Source organism: Lepidochelys olivacea (genome assembly GCF_965140295.1).
Source record: "Lepidochelys olivacea isolate rLepOli2 genome assembly, chromosome: 7".
Classification (NCBI taxonomy): Eukaryota; Metazoa; Chordata; order Testudines; family Cheloniidae; genus Lepidochelys; species Lepidochelys olivacea.
In genome coordinates, this window is record NC_140417.1 from 40,366,223 (window position 1) to 40,383,140 (window position 16,918).

The 16,918-nt window shown below is 41.3% G+C and overlaps 1 long non-coding RNA gene across 1 annotated transcript in view; it reads right to left on the minus strand.

The window, feature by feature from the left end:
- Positions 1 to 3,081: 3,081 nt before the first annotated feature.
- The window catches only part of LOC311523202, a 66,541-nt gene continuing 52,704 nt past the window's right edge, over positions 3,082 to 16,918 (minus strand). Inside the window, exons 3-5 of the long non-coding RNA XR_014712291.1 lie at positions 12,408 to 12,595; positions 10,866 to 10,915; positions 3,082 to 3,127 (exon numbers count right to left, since the gene is read on the minus strand). This is a non-coding gene — a long non-coding RNA (uncharacterized lncRNA). The remainder of the gene's footprint in view (positions 3,128 to 10,865; positions 10,916 to 12,407; positions 12,596 to 16,918) is intronic.

The window sequence follows — 16,918 nt, forward strand, 5'->3', positions numbered from 1 at the left end:
TTGTTCCTAGACCAAGGCCAACAGCACACCAGAAAAATCATGTCAGCCAATTGGGGAGGAGGTGGAAAGCTTGTGTCATACTCTCATGACTCCATCTGCCTGCAGCGAGTGACTCCTGGGAGAGCCACTTCTCGCCCCTTTACCAAAGGGAGGGTCACCGCTCTGTGCAAAGGGCTGAGGAAGAGCAAAGGTAGAGAAATGAGAGATTCCTGGGGCTCAGAAACAAAACGCAGAGACAGCTAAGCCCTACAGACTAAGATCCTGGCCTTTACAGTCCTGGGAGAAGCAGCAAAGGTTAAAAAGGAGCACTCCTCCTGCTATCATCAGAACAGGTTTGTGTATACACCAAAAGGGCAAGGCCTTAGCAACCACCAAATATTAAAGCCAATATTATGGTTGAGAGTGAGTATATAATTAAGTTATTTATTTGGATCTTTTATAAAAGAGTAAACTTCCTTCTTCCACCAAAATCAGGGGGAGGGAGTGATTTTGTTCTACAGTGCATATTGTGGGACAGGTACAGTGCTAATGTTCTGTATTGAACAGGACTTGGGCAATGTTTCCTATCCAAATCCACACTTAGACTGTGATAATCTCATGTTATTGTACACTAGGTGAATGTATATTTTGATAACTTGATCAGGTTTATGTGCATACTTGTCCCCAGGGCCTCGCGGCAGCAAGTTCTAGTCTCCATAGGGCTTTATGATGAGTGATTATTTCTCTATCACACAAAATTCTTTGATCTATCTGAAATTGAATTCCAGGGGTGTATTCTTCCACATGCATCATAGTTAAGGTTATTTGTGATTACAGCTGAGTTCTGTTATGTTGTTTGTTTATTTTGGTTTTTCTGTTTTGCCAAATTTGCTTTTGCACAGCATGATGCCACTCACAGTAATGTTACTCTTTCAAACTTAAAAACATGTCCAGTTAAAACAGCAAAATTTTGAAAACACAGCAATGTGGGGACCAAGTATTTTCTATTTTTAAAAAAGGAAGGACATTACAATTTATTAAATATGTTTTTAAAACAAAGCTGGATACAATAAGTGATTGATTAGGACTAATATCAAAACAAGTTACTCAAATAAGGACTTATCTGAGGTATATTAAACCAGTTATAGGTTGTATATCTGGGATGATGAATAGTTTATAAAGGTAATGACTCTTAGCTATTGTGACAAAGCTCTGTCCTTGCCTCCATGGGTCCCGCGTTTCCTGGCAGATTTCACTAGCCTCAGAGGCTCACTGTGACCTTCCACGTAACCCTTCTCTCTCTAGAGACAAGGGTCACAGTCTACTAAGCCATTTTCATCATAAGCCAGCGAGGGAGGTGACAAGAAGTTATCCTTCCTTGCACAGTCTCTGTTGTCTCCCAGTCTCAGTGATCAGGGGGCAAAGACGGGGGAGCCCGGGCCCACCCTCTACTCTGGGCTCCAGCCCAGGGACCCTAATAGTATCAGCTATGGTAGCTGACCTTTTAGAAACATGACATGTACAATTCCCTGGGCTACTTCCCCCATAGCAGCCCTCACTTCCTCAAGCTCCACTTCACCCTTACTTCAGGGCCTCCTTCCTTGTGCCTGATATGGTGTGTACTACTCAGTCTCTCCAACAGCAAAACTTCCTCCCACAGCTCCTGACATGCACACCCACCTGACTAACTGGGAGGCTTTTAACTAGTTTCAGCCAGTCCCTGATTGGCTTCAGGTGTCCCAATCCACCTAGCCTTCTCCCTGCCTTCTGGAAAGTTCTTAATTGGCCCCAGGTGTCTTGATTGACCTGGAGCAGCTTCCATTTCACTTATCCTGGTACCAGGGATTTGTTTAGCCTGGAGCTAATATATCTATCTCCCACTACTTTTCTATAGCCATCTGGCCTTGCCCCGTCACACTATGTATACTAGAATAAGATTTATATCTATGACAAAGCTGTTACACTTCAGGAGAGACTTAAAATAATTTATAATTTAACATTGCTGTGTAATTATATCTAAAACTGTGTTGCTGACATAACAGGTGAAAATGTTAGCATAGGCCTCATATTTTCCATTTGAGACTTTATAATACACTAATTTTCCTTGTAGACCACAAAGAAAATAACAGTACTTCATTAAAAAGAAAAGGAGTACTTGTGGCACCTTAGAGACTAACCAATTTATTTGAGCACCAACTTTATTATCATGCACATTGTGTAAAGAGTTGTCACTTTGGATGGGCTATCACCAGCAGGAGAGTGAATTTGTGTGGGGGGGTGGAGGGTGAGAAAACCTGGATTTGTGCTGGAAATGGCCCACCTGATGATCACTTTAGATAAGCTATTACCAGCTGGACAATGGGGTGGGAGGAGGTATTTTTTCATATTCTCTGTGTATATATAAAGTCTGCTGCAGTTTCCACGGCATACATCTGATGAAGTGAGCTGTAGCTCACGAAAGCTCATGCTCAAATAAATTGGTTAGTCTCTAAGGTGCCACAAGTACTCCTTTTCTTTTTGCGAATACAGACTAACATGGCTGTTACTCTGAAACCTGTCAGTACTTCATTAGTAGATACGACATTGACATCGTCAGAGTTAATACGAGTGACCTGGAAAGGGGAAGTCCTTTCCCCCCACCCCCTACTCCCTTTTTAAGGTTGGGGCAAAGAAGGAAAGCATGAAGGGACAAGACTAATAGCTACCATAGATGACAAGACCACAGACAGGAAGATATAAAGCACATGGGGTGAGATTGTCAGAAGCATTCAACGTTGTCCTAACTCTATTCCGATAGAAAGTCAATGGGAGTTTGACCATAAATGTCAATGGCACAGATTTAGGCCACGACTGGTTGTTTTTGAAATTCCCACCCAGGATGCTCGACTGTGGTATTAGCAGAAAGCTGTGATGGGGGATGTAATGTACTCTAATACAGAGAGGCCACTGGGAAAGAAGGAAACCAGTGTACCAGGAATTACAGACCAGCAGACTGACTCAACACATCTGTGTGATTGAGAGAAATGCTATCAACTCCTTACATGTGCTGTCTTTGACCTGGGCATGTGACTTTAAGATATTCCAGTTATAGAAGATTTTACCTGTAGCTTCTACTTTGATCCCGGAAACTCTTGACTTGGATCTGGGCCTAAATGAAAAAAGTTTTAGAGATCTTGACAAAAAAAAGTAAGGAAAAACACTTATATGTTCTGAACACAAGAAACTTGCTCCTTTCTGATTTGTACTATTTAGCTAAAAATACTATGGATACCTTCACGGAGTTTCACAGATACAAAAACCTAGAACATTCCTCAAAGTTGCTCCTCTGCTGGGATGGCTCCAGTGAAAAAAAAGAGATCTATTGCTCATCTTGGGTACTTTACCATCAGCACCAGCAGACCAGAAATATGAGCTAGAGCTTAACAGCATGCTTTGGGCTATGACAAGAGGACTACAACAGAACACCAGTGGCTTCCAGACCTGTGCAAGCCAACCATTTGTTCAGAGAAAAAAATAATTTTTTGCCAGTTTTGCTAATACTTTTGCCATTTGAAATTTTGCTCACTTTTTCATGTGTTCACACAGTTTGCCAAAATTGTTTGTTCTTTTTGCTGTTATTTTCTTGGAAAGTTTCACTCATTGCAAGACAAGAATAGATTTTGCTAGCAGGAACAGCTTTATCCTTAAAGCAAGTAACAAGGACACAACAGGACTTCTTTAGCATTTCTATAAGAGCACCCTTCACACATCACAAAATCGCTATCATGCAGGTATATGTTATCATGCAACTCTATGTGCCATGCTCCAAAGATCGAGAAAAAATTGATTTTTTTTTTAAAAAACACAAAATGGCATCTACTCCAGCCTCCTGGCAGCCGGGGTTGCTGTGCCACTGCTCTTCCTTCACCACACTGGCAGCAGCATGCTCTCTGTATGCAGCATCCTCTTCCTGTTCTCAGGGCACCTAGGGACTGACAGCACAGCTCTGGGAGCAGGCATTGCAGCTGCACTAGAAAGCAGAGTCAGAAGGATGTGTGTGTGTGTGTGCAGGCTGCAGAGCCAGAGAGGGGTATATGTGAGCACATGTTGCAGAGGCAAAGGGCTTGCAGTATAGGAACAGACAGGTGTATACGTGGGATTCAAGTAGCAGTGTAGTCAAGGGTAAACACCACTAAACTGAATCTACCCACGTCTCATTTGGGGAGTACGCAGTTTAGTTAAAATTAGTTTACCCACTTCTTTTTTACCACTATCTCACTGGTTGTAACGGGAGGAGGAGTGGAGTTACATGATTAAGGAGAAAGTCCCTGTTTTGGGGAAAGAAGGAAACATTTCTGAGCCTGTAATCTTCCCTTACGCAATTAGCTAAGTGACCAGGGTGCTGCAGCTAGCACTGTGTCACAGCCATATTAAACCGCACACTGTTTACTTGCACCCACTTCACCAAGCAATCTAGATCGCTCTGAATCGGTGACCTGTGCTCTTATTTACTGATCACTCCCCCAGTTTTTGGATCATCTGCAAACTATCAGGGATGATCTTATGTTTTATTCCAGGTCATTGATAAAGATGTTAAATAGCAGATCACATAGAACTGATCCCTGCAGGACCCCATTGGAAACAGTCCTGTTTGATGACAATTCCCCATTTACAGTTACATTTTGAGATGCATAGACTCATAGATACTAAGGTCAGAAGGGACCATTATGATCATCTAGTCTGACCTCCTACACAATGCAGGCCACAGAATCTCACCCACCCACTCCTGCAATAAATCTCTCACCTATGTCAGAGCTATTGAAGTCCTCAAATCATGGTTTAAAGACTTCAAGGTGCAGAAAATCCTCCAGCAAGTGACCCATGCCCCATGCTACAGAGACCTATCAGTTAACTAGATTTTAATCCATGTAATGTGTGCCTCGTTAATGATATATCATTCTAATTTTTTAACAAAAATGTCATGGCATACAAAGCCGAATGCCTTACAGAAGTTTAAGTATGCAATGTCAACACTATTACCTTTATCAACCAAACTTGTAATCTTATTAGATACATATAAAATGATTCCCAATTATCATTCCGATTTTTCTGATTAAATTCTTTCTCCCAGTTGATCTGACTCATAATTGTTATTTTATATATATAAAGTTAATTTGACAGGATCTAGTTTCCATAAACCCATGTTGATTTGCATTATTTACATTAACCTCCTTTAGTTCTTTATTAATTGAGTCCCTTATCAGCCGCTACCTTATCTTGCTCAGAATCAACGTCAGGCTGACAGGATTATAATTACCCAGTCCTCCTATTTACTATTTTAAAAATGTACACAACATTAGCTTTCTTCCAGTCTTCTGGAACTTCCCCAGTGCTCCAAGACTTATTGAAAATCAACATTAATTGTCCAGTGAGTTCCTCAGCCAGATATTTTAAAATTCTTGGATACCAGTTATCTAGATCTGCTGATTTAAAAATGTCTGACTTTACTAGCTTCTGTTTAACATCCTCCAGTAATACTAGTGAAATGCAAAGAATTTTATCACCATATTATGAGACGATATCATCTGTTTTCCCCATCTACAGAACAGTAGTGTTTATTGAACACTTTTGCCTTTTCTGCATTTATTATTGCTAATTGTACCTTTCCATCTAATAAGGGACCAATGCCATTGGCAGCCTTCTTTTTGCTCCTAATATATTCTAAAATCTTCTTTCTTATAGTCCTTAACTCTCCTTGTGTCCCTTGGCTTCCTTTATCAATTTTCTACAAATCTTAATTTCTGTTTTATATTCATTACTGTCAACTTCCACTTTCTTACATTTGTTATATTTTGATTATTAATAATCATCATTATTATTAACAGCTGCCTTCACTTCCCCTCTGAGGCAAGTTGTTTTTTTTTTAACCAGCTCAGCCTTCATGTTCGATTGTGGCTTTCGGGGCATCTAGTAAGGTGTTCTTAAATGATTCCCAATTACATTCACATTTTTCTGATTAAATTCTTCCTCCCAGCTAATTTGGCTCATAATTGTTTTCAGCTTTTTTTAAAAATTGGCCCCATTTAAGCACCCTGTATATATATTACTGGACTGGATTTTATTCTGCTTGCACATTACAAATGTGATCAACTCATGATCACTCGTACTTAAGCTACCATTAACTTTTAGTTCTGTGACCAGTTTCTCTTTATCTGTTAGGACAAGGTCTAATAGAGCATTCCCCCCTGTTGGCTGAAGCATTTTTTTAATTAGGAAATTGTCAGATATAATGTTTAGAAATTGCACTTATGTTTTAGTACTGGCAGCATGGGACCCCCAGCATTCACTCATGATCATACAGTTTTCCCCCCCTGCATATTATAGACAGGTGTGTAAGGAATTGGTCATCCTGTTCCCCAATGTGATTTGTTGGTCAGTATCAGGCACCAACTAGTACCCCATGTTGTACTTTATCTGTTACAACATTGATCCATAAGCATTCAAATCATTTTCTTCTGAGTTATCAGTCACTTGGAAACAGGTAATACCATTTCTGACAAAGTGCGACTGCGACTCCCCCTTCCCCTTTTGCCCACTTGATACTTCCTATATAGGTTAAAACCATTGATTTTAACATTCCAATTGTGTGACTAATCGCACCACGTTTCAATAATAGCAACTAGATCAAATTTATGCTCATAAATGAGCAATTATAATTCCTCTTGTATGTTACCCAGGCTCCTAGCATTAATATACAGGCAATTCAAGAATTTCTTTTCTTCATGTCCTTTGGTTGCGTGATTAATTTTGTTCTCAGCATCTTGATTTTGTGCTGAGTGCTCATATCTTCCCTCTTTTTACCATCCTCTTTTGCTATTAATTTAACATCCTCCTAACTACTCTAGTCAGCCTGTCCCCAAGGAGATTGGTCCCCCTTCTACTGAGGAGGAGGCCATCCAAACTATACAGCCCCCTGTCCCCATGGAAGATGGATCAATGTTCCTGAAAATCAAAGACCTCTGCCTTTTGCCACTTACCTAACCAGCAGTTCACTTCCAGAATCTTCTGCCTTCTCTCTTCCTTTGCTCGTGGAACAGGAAGGATCTCAGGGAAGATTGCTTGGACATTCTTCTTCTTCAGCATGCTTCCAAGTTCCTTCAAGTCATCTACTATCTGCGAGATATCTCATGACAGTGTCATTAGTGCAGATATGAATCATCACCAATGGATCCTTGCCCATTGTTTTCAGAAGCCTATCCAGTCTTAGAATGACAGGTTTCAGAGTAACAGCCGTGTTAGTCTGCATTCGCAAAAAGAAAAGGAGTACTTGTGGCACCGTAGAGACTAACCAATTTATTTGAGCATAAGCTTTCATGAGCTACAGCTCACTTCATGTGAAAGCTTATGCTCAAATAAATTGGTTAGTCTCTAAGGTGCCACAAGTACTCCTTTTCTTTCAGTCTTAGAATGACAAGCCATGTCTTGGCTCGAGGAAGGAAAAACACTGTCCTGTTGTCAACCGGTCCCTTGCAGAATGTTCTTTCTATTCTTCTAAGTGTTGAATCTCCAACAAGGATTGTCTGTCTTCCTTGGATGGCTGGAGAATTCTTCGTCAGTAAGCTTGATTTTCTTACAGGTTGGGCCAAGCTGCCATCCACATGTGTCCCATACATGTCTCCATTCCCTTGGATCTCCTGGATCTTGAGAGGTATCTTATATAGTTTGCATGTTGAGGACATGGTATCCATTTGAAACTACTAATTGCATGGAATTCCTCCTGCTTGTCTTCTCTCTGGTGGCTACAGTCTTCCTATTCTCATCTGTCTTTAGTTTTGTATAATGCCATCATGACCTCTTGTGTCTGGTGGTCACAAACTGCCAATCCTCCTTTCTGACTCCCTCTCTCACCAGTTCCTTTGTGGCAAGCTCTATTCTTCCCTGAAATTGGGGTACTGGTGTTTGCCAAATCAGGTTGTCCAGAAACTCCTCAGCTTCCCTGATTATTAGTAACACCTCAATTTGCCTAATCCTAATCCAAGAATAATCTCCTCCATCATAGCCACCACCTTGCACCTCGTGCACATGAAATCCCTTCTGTCTTCAAGCAGGAAAGAGAATATAGCACATCCATTGCAGATCACTATCACAGTTTCATTGCTGGCCATCTTGAAATCACATGTAGTGCTGCACCTGAAAGGAAAGCCTCTCTCACTCCTGTTCCAAACTTCCTCTGACACTTCTCTGATAGCTGCCTCTGTTCTTCACTCTCAAGTTCACCTAGCAAGAGCTTTTTATACCAAGTCTTCCCTGCTTAGCTCAGCTGCACCCCTCACCACCAGAGAGTGATTAATCAATCAGAGACTTCAAACAACTGGGCTGGTCAAAGGTCCAAGGGCTGGAGCCTCACAGCCTTTATCAAGGCACTGATCAAAGGCCCAACGGTTTGCGGATTACTCAGCGGCCTAAGACCCTTCTACACAGCCTGTACACAGAGAAACTAACAATCTCAGGCAGACCAAACACACTACTCACAAAGTCCTGTCACCTCCAACCACAGGGCTGGAGCTGGAGCTACTCCCTCTGAAACTCCCATTAGCTGTCTCTGTTCTTGGCTCTCAAATTCACTTAGCAAAAGGCTTTTATATCAAGTCTTCCCTGCTTAGCTCAGCTCCACCCCTCACCACCAGGGAGTGATTAACTACAGATGAAGTGATCAACAACGTAAGGAAAATTGCACAGCCGTGATGAAGTCAAGCTATGGCCTGGATGTCACCATCACACCTTTGTGATCTCACAAGTCTACAGGAGGATTGTGAGAAGGGGAAGTGAGAGGAGTCTTGTGGGTACCCACCAAATTTAGCTGACTAACTTTATATACAAAATCTGTGTGCGTGGGTGTGGGTGGGTGTGCAGGCGCACATGCACGTGATATGACGACAAGCAAGGGAGGACTTCTTCAGTTCACCTCCAACAGCAAGGACAGTGGAGACCAGTGGCTCATGCTGGGATACAGGCACAGTTGTCAGCACTTTAAAAAGCTTTACAATGAACAATTTTGCCACGAGATTCCTTGCTACTAGTGGGTGTTGGGTGCGTTCTGGTGAATTTTTTACACTTAGTTAAAGTTCATATAGTCCTAGCTAACTAAGGTTTAGCTGCCTTACCTGGGTATTGTAATTATTATCCCCCTTTGACAGATGGGGAAATGGAGACAAGAAGGTTAAATGACATGGCAGAGGCACTGCCAGCCATGTCTAGTTGCCAAACTACTTTAGAAAGTAAAAGCGAACTGTAAGCAGAATAAAGGGCATGCCCTTATTCTAATAATAATACACTGTTCTTAGCTCAAAAAGGATTCCACCTCTCCTTGATGGTCATCACTAGTGACAGCAGGTGAATTCCAGTGACCGTTCAGAGAGAGCCCATGCATCATAGTTAGCAGTGAGCTGAAGTTGTTTGTGGGGTGGGACAGGGCAGGGGAAACATTTATCTGAAAATGAAAGAACTTGCTGATCCCACTAGTGTAGTGGGTGGAAACATTCTGGACTGATTTTATCCATTGGCTGATTTTATCATTTATAGCTCAGTAGCATGAATTGCACGTAACTGCACTCCCTTCTACTACCTCCCCCCCACCACTGCCTCAGTTTAGCATTTGCACAGTTGTGCCAGCTCTGATGCATTCAGATTTACAGTTTCATCCAGGGATGACCTGATGTGAATCTAATCAAATCAGGACCTTTGTTTAGTTTTGATGAATTATATAATTAAAAACAAATCCTGAAGATCTTTCGAAAACATGGGCAGAAACCTTTGTTCAGCAATAAGTACCAGTCATGAGGCATCATCCCTTCTTCCCTGTGTTTTGCATAACTGCACATAGACTATCATTTGAAATTTGCAAATAAACTAACTGGAGCTTGTGTGTTTATACAAACTAGTTCATCACCCTCAACCAAAAGGAGTAATTAGCCCCATCTTCCAAATAATGCTATGGCTATCATCACATCAACAAAATGAAAAGAGAAAAACCACCATATATTTCCTTCATTTAGTAGCTTAAAATATGGACCCAAATCAAACGAAGCAAGGCTTTAAATGAAGATATTGCGTTTCTTAGAATTACAGTGATAACCCTGTTAAATATTAAATCGATTACATACAAAGCAGCACTAATTTCTATTGTTGGTCAAGACTGAAATGTGTGTAGAATAGCAATGAGTTTGCAAAAGGCATCACCACAGCACTCTTAAAACAGACAAATTTCAAGCTCACTGTGTGGAAAGAGTCATTGGTGCACTATAATGTTAGCAGAGCACATGGTTTCTTCATCATCATTTAATATGCTCTCTCCAAATTTTTGTTCATGTAAACCAAATATGTGGCACTGCATTGAAAGAAGATGTTGTGTGACTGTAGTAATTCAGTTCTTGTACAAAACTAAGTGACTTAGCTTTTTTGCAAAATGAAAGGAACCTGTGTTCTGCAGACACTTGTAAAAAAATACAAATAGTAAGAGGTCTTACCCAATTATAATGGAAGGTATGTGAGAATATGTGTTATATTGAATGTAATAGATAAGGCACTCACTCCTTGAAAGTGCTATGCTAGGAATTAATTTGGCCTGTATGCAGTTTTCTAACATGGGGCGGACTGGACAAGCTGGACATGGTTAAACTCCATGTTATTTTCAACAAGCAGTTTTTGAACAGCATTCTGACATAGACTGATACCTGGCTGCTCACACCATGTTAGAAACAGCTCAGCAAGAACCATGTCTGAGCTCTGCTTTGACAGGGTTTTCACATAGAGCCCTGTTCTAGTTCCAGGAAGGGTTACCGCCTAGACTGTTCGACTGGTGTTTGCAGCTGCCCCTGGCAGCTTGTTAAGGGCAGGGAGTCACTTACCACAGGTGCTGCTGGAGAGAGGCAACAAGGAGTTTGCACAGGGAACAGAGCTGGCAAAGCAAATGGGGAGGTTAGAAGAAAATAGTAATTTACAGGAAAAAGTTCAGTAAAATGCTGTTTAATGGGAAGAAATTTGGGCTCCCTGCGATCCATGAGCTGGGATTTTTGAGGGGTTATTTTGGTGAAAAAAGGAAGGAGCTGCCCACAAAAAAAAAAACACCACTTTACTGAAAAGCTTCATGGACAGTAGGAGCTGCAGGAGGTTCCTTATGTGCAGTCTGCAGGCAGAGCTCACCACCTAGACCAGCAAACTGAAGGCAGAACTTGAACAGAATTTATGGGGGACAGCACTTCCACCCACATCTTGGTAATTTAACTGCTGCTTAATTCACACTTGTAGGCAACTTTTTTGCCTACTGCTCATAATGTACAGCCCAAACAGGTCTGGTCTCAGCAGAACTGATTTGGAACCAAGTGCTGGGAGGGAGCAGGGGTGGCGGAGGAAAGCAGACCTGTTCCTCTTTTTTATAGGGAGGTTTATTTGTCATGTTTGTTAAAAGTAACTAAGATTTGTTTGGAAGCTTATGATCTGTTGCTAAAAGCTATACTTATTTATATCTAAATGTATTTAAAAAGAGGAAAATTGTCTTGCTTTTCGTGGTCAGCTTTTCCTTGTGTCCAGTGGATTAGGAAAATCACTGGGGCACTGTTATGGGGCAGCAGCTGGAGCCTTTCATTCTCTAGCCTAGGCTGCCCCACAGCATTTCACTCTCCGACCTGGAAGTGTGTTCCTCGTGCTACCCACAGCTGATAAGGAGTTTCTTTTCATTTAAGTTACAGGTATCTGCAGAGAGTCCCAGCTGAAGTCCTCCGAGGCACGGAAGCCTTATGTTGTGTGAGAGGAAAGCTCAGGCGCGTGCTATTAGAAAGAGGTAACTAATAGGTGTGATTTGTAAGTTAGCTGAATCTGCTAACCACAGCAGAAACCCTGATTATGTTAAATTTAACTTTGTATCAAGTAGCGTTTCCCTATAGTGCGATGATTCAGGAAGCCTATGTTTCTTACTCATACTAGCTAGGCCTCTAAGGGAACAGGCCCGTACTGGCTCTGCTGCAGAGCTGCTCTGCTCCAGAAAGTATAATCCCTGTTGGAGCTCCTGGGGAGCAGGGATGCTGTGACACCCTTCAGAACGACGCAGTGTGTATATTACCTTCCACAGCCTCTTGGCTCTGGTGATGGGCATCCTCTTCACCTTCTTGGGTGACTTGCACCCATGTGAGTGCCAGCAGGGAGCTGGGGACACTAAGGAACACCTGAAATTGGGGGTGGCTCCTGCACAGCCTCTTGACCCCCTGCGCCCACACTTGTGCACCCATCCAAGAGCCAGCCACAGTCTGCCCTATATTTCTAAGCTGGCTAGTTAGCTATTCAAAGGGTACTACAGTAAGGCCTGTGGTGTAAAAATCTAGACAGAATATTTCGGCAAACATCTAGACAGAAGCTAGAGACCCCTTTGAAAATGGTGCCCACATGGTACTTACTTGGGCTGTGTACGCAGGTTCTGAGGCATTTGTGCTTGCTCTTTCACACGCTGTTTGCACCAGACAGTGATTTATGAGCTGAACATTTTTTCTTATAGTATTTCAATTGGTAGATGCTGGTTCTGCTGTTAGAGCTTTTCTTCAGCCGGCAATTGGCTCCTTGAGCAATACAGCTGCACATCAAAGGCCTTATTAAAAAAACAATCAGATGTAAAAATGGAACCCTGTACACTCCTATTACTACGTATATGACTAAAGGGCCCCATTTTGTCCTTACTGAATTCCGTGGGCTCATGATGACCTAAAGCCATATACCTACAAGTAAAACTTCAACCATTAGGCTAGGCACAATGCAATTTTTATTTTTTAAATAACTACAACAGGTAATATTAATACACGATCAAATGCACTAAGTAAATATCCTTAAATCAAACTCTAATAAGTTCGCAAGCCAGCATTTTTCTTTCTTTGGCTGTCTCTAAATTTTGATTATCCGTGGAAATATTTTTCATTGGTTTGTGTGTGTATGGTGAAATCAACATTTACCCAATATTTACTGATAAAAACTCAAACCCTTCCAAGCCAAATTATAATCCACTTCACAGGACTAAATTTAAAATGCAGCATGGCATGTTGTTATGACAAAATCAAGCACTGACCCTACATTACTTGTGTGCTTCTGTACAAACCTGCTCACTGACTTCAACGGGACTACTCATGTGGTTAAAGTTAAATGTGCTGAAGTGCTTTGCTGAATTAGTGCCTCTAGCCTCACAATGCAGAATTTTTGTAGTTGTTATACTTCTACAAACTGCAGAAGATTTGTGTAGCACCCAATATCGGAAAATTCCTGCTATGGCACCTCTTCTGCACAGGTTTTTGTATTAAACAAAGAATACATATGGTAAAATCTGGCTCTTTTCATTGGCATCCATGGGCTACCACATGCCTGTTCAGGTAAGAGAAAAAAGTATTTGGGAGTGGAGAGAGTGACCATTCAGACTTTGAGCTTGCTGGGTTAGGGTACCTGTAGTCTCGTGTGTGGAAAACCATAGCACTACCTGGGGAGTGACCTGTACATTCTTCTGATATCCCTAGATTTGAGGGAAATCCTGTGGATTATCAAGCTGTTTGCATTTTCCAGGGCATGTGTATGCTGGGAGTGTCCCTCAGTCATGGATTTGATTTCAGGTCCACAGACTGAACTGAGGGATACATAATTATTTGAATTCTGTAGTACTCACAATACATAAAGTCTGGTATCCTTACATTTTCATTATGTTTTTCTTGCCTTTCTGTGATTCTTTTAGTATATAACTGAATAGTTGTCAATTTCCTTAGCTGCAAATCAGACAAATTGTGGGCTACTAGATTAATTAAATAATAAGAGGCCTGTGAGTTCAAATTGTATTGCAGCACCCCTTTGATTAAAACAAGACCTATTTTTTCCTTGCATGCAAGAATGATTAACTTCTTGCCACAGTTGGTTTTGTCTATAAAATATAATGTCACTTGCTATAGAACATTAAGAACCCTTTTCACTGGAAAAAGTAGACCATAGTAAGAACTTGTTTATGGTGATTATGAATTAAGGACCACACTTTGTTTGAAGTCTTTGCTAAATATATAATCCAGGTGCTGCTGGAATAGTTATATACATTTCTGTGCTGAAATCCAATTAGCATCAAAGCCACACAGGAGATGGACTTCTGCTGAATACATCTAGTCTCTGAATTTAGCAGTGAAGCAGCTAATTCACTTTTTAGCCAATATCCAAATTGCTGTAGCATGCACAAGCAATGAAGGCTCCCTCTGGTGGCTAATTTGCCTACATGTTGTCTTTGTTTTTCAGAAAGATTCATACATTCCAAGGCCAGTAGGGACCACTGTGATCTTCTAGTTTGACCTCCTGTATAACACAGGCCACAGAACTTCCCCAAAGTAATTCCTGGAGCATATCTTTGAGAAAAACATCCAATCTTGATTTTAAAATGGCCAGTGATGGAAAATCCACTACAACCCTTAGTACCCAGTGGTTAATTACCCTCAAATATTAAAAATATGTGCCTTATTTTCCAGCTATTGGATTATATTATATCATTCTCTGCTATATTGAAGAGCTCATTATCAAATATTTGTACTTACAGACTGTAATCGAGTCACCTCTTTGCAGAGGTTTTCAAACAGTGGGTCAGGACCCCAAGTGTGGGTTGTGACCCTGTTTTAATGGGGTCGCCAGGGCTGGCGTAGACTGCCTGGCTTTAGTCCTGGGCAGCAGGGCTCAGGTTACAGGCCCCCTGTCTGGGGCTGAGGCCCTTGGGCTTGGGCTTTGTTCCCCCACCACCTGGGACGGAAAGGCTTTGGCTTTGCCCCTCCCCTCACATGGGGTGGCGGAGCTTGGGCCGGCTCAGACTTCGGTCCCCGCCCCCACCTGGGCTCCTGTAGTAATTTTTATTATCAGAAGGCGGACACAGTGCAATGAAGTTTGAGAACCCCTGTGAACCCCTGCTTCTCTGATCTTACCCTAATATATCAACATCCTTCTCGAATTATGGACACCAGGATTTGACACAGTAGCAGTAAATTAGCAATATTCATCATAGATTAGTGTATTTGGATTGCTTCTTGAGTAACTTATTAATATATGGTGCATTTCCCCCCTTACTTTGAATAATAGATGATTTTTACTTTGAGGGATGTAGTAAGACTCAAGCGGTCAGATGGTTGGTGCTACCTCTAGCCCCAGGGATGAATTCCCCAATAGAAATGTATTAAGACTTTTAGTTTTAAACTAAAACATAGAATTTTTAAAATGCTACTTAAAGAGAAATTATACAACCTGTCATTTCAAGACCTTCAAAAACTGAACTGGCACTTTAATTCTACCTCAGTTGCACATAGAGAGAGTAAAAAGTAAGCTTCCAGCCATTCCCATTTTGCAGTTCAGAGTTTTGGAGATGTCCTAGTAAAATGAGATTTTAAAGCCTATTAGGAACACTTCAGGAAAGCTGTTCTCAGTCATATAGTCCAGTTAGGCAGATATCCCTGTTAAAAGCTCACCATGATGACTGTATGTATTACAGCAAAAATGTAACTTAGCACCTAACATCAAATTGCCCTAGAACTGGCTATGCTATTGCATGAGTCTGATCCTGCAGCTTTTTTCTCAGGCAAAAGCTCTGATTAGGAGCGTGCCTGCATAAGCACCAAGACATGTTTGTTTTTCACTGAGTATCTAAGTCTGAGTTTTGGTTTAAGTGCTTAGTTAAGATATTGTAAATGGCTAAACATATCCTGCATCTCATTGAGCTGCTTTTGTATAAGAGACTTGCAGGAAGTCACAAGCAAGTGCTCCTAATTCAGATAGGCTGAGGCAATTTTAATAACTGTGCTGTGTGTTTTGCTTCAGGCTAAAGTGATGGTGACAGCCTATAAGGTGAAATCTAACTTAGGCTGACAGCACCTAGTGTCTGCACAGCTGGAAATGAGACTTGCGAATAGAACTCTGTATGTGTGTGTAAAATGCCTCTAAATGTTGGATTATTTATATAAGGCTTATTGGAACCACAAAGAAAATCAACACCAAAAGTAACCCAGGCTTTAATAATAACAGCTTTGGTTTACAAATATCTTTGAAAAGGTGAGTGAACTCTATTGGCTCACCTTTAGTTTCTTGTACATTTTCAATTTTGCCAAATACTTCAGTACATGGCTTGTCGTACAATCTTTCTATGATAAATAATATGCAAAGCTTTCTAATTCTGAGATATTAATTTGCAGTGCTTTTGCCCTTATTCAAATGGTTCATAGCTATCCAAATCTGTAAATTATTATTCCACTTGTCATCCTTACCTTCCCTGCCCATACTGCCCCTGTTAGGAATTGCCAGAATGCGGTTAAAGGAAACCTGCATCTTTAAGAAATGCTCTTCTGTCAGTTTGTTTCATCTCTTAAGCCAGTCTCTCCCAGCATCCCCACCTAGCCTTTATAGTATAGGCGAAAGGAAAATCAGACATGGTTGCTAGGATACTAACAGAAAAGGTAAGTCAGCAACACTAGGAGTAAAACAAAAGGATTAAAGTCACCACAGATTTTGAGTCACGGAATAGAAATTTCTAGAGTGAACAACTGCCACAAACTCATGCACCTTCATTAATAAGAGAAAGAACTACATGGAAGCTGCACCTCACACTGTGGAGGAGCTCCTCATAAGCCTCTGTAAAGCTACCTCTTTATCCACTTTCAGATTCCTCCTTAAAACTCTCCTTTGCCACAATGCCAACAACAACAAAAAATCCTGACGACACTTAGGCAGTGGGTGTGCTGAGACCACTGCCTATCATGCTGACTAGTACTGTCTCACTCTCTTCTCGTGCTCCCCTGTCTTTCTGTCTGTATCCATCTGTTGTTTCTTGTGTTATATATTCCTGTGACTGATGGGAGACTTAGAAAGCATGAATCACATCTGCCACACCTCGAGTGTAATCTCTTTGGGGCAGGGGACCATCTGT